This window comes from Eimeria acervulina, genomic scaffold (genome assembly GCF_000499425.1).
Source record: "Eimeria acervulina Houghton genomic scaffold, Eah_scaff823, whole genome shotgun sequence".
NCBI lineage: Eukaryota > Apicomplexa > Conoidasida > Eucoccidiorida > Eimeriidae > Eimeria > Eimeria acervulina.
Window position 1 is genome coordinate 1381 of NW_013549580.1, and position 650 is coordinate 2030.

The following is a 650-nucleotide window of genomic DNA, read 5'->3' on the forward strand; positions in this document are numbered from 1 at the left end:
CTTTTATGTTTCTGCGCTGCTGCTCCCGCTTTGCTCTTGCTGCTTTTGCTGCTGTTGCTGCTGCTGCTGCTGCTGCTGCTGCTGCTGCTGCAGCTGGTGGAGACACTTGTAAGGGACGGTTGGGGGCCCTGTTTATTAACCCGCTTAGTCGAGTGTATATCTGCTGCTTTAAGATTGCGAGTGAAGCAAACAGCAGCAGCAATTAAAAACCTTCTTCTGTCTCCTCCTGCTGGGTTAGAGGGGGGCCCCCAGGGGGCCCCTAACAATTCTTATACACCTCAGAAGGTCCTTAACGAAGGCCTCGAGTTATTCGATTACTACCGAAAGACAACGGTTGGTTCAGGGTTTAGGGTTTAGGGTTTAGGGTTTAGGGTTTAGGCACGAGGAGTCAGGGTTGAATTCGTAGGATTAAGGGTTTAGGGTTTAGGGTTTTAGGGGTTTTGGCCTGAGGGATTAGGGTTTCACGGAAGGAAGATAAGGACGGATATTCAGGGTTTAGGGTTTAGGGTTTAGGGTTTGATTGCTTGTGTTTGTTTGGTGTACGCATGCAGCACCAGGTGCTGCAGGTGTTCGTTCATCTGGATGGCTGCGTAGCAGAGGAGAAGTTTGCTGCTGCCTTCAAGCTGCAGCAGCAGCAGCAGCAGCAGCAG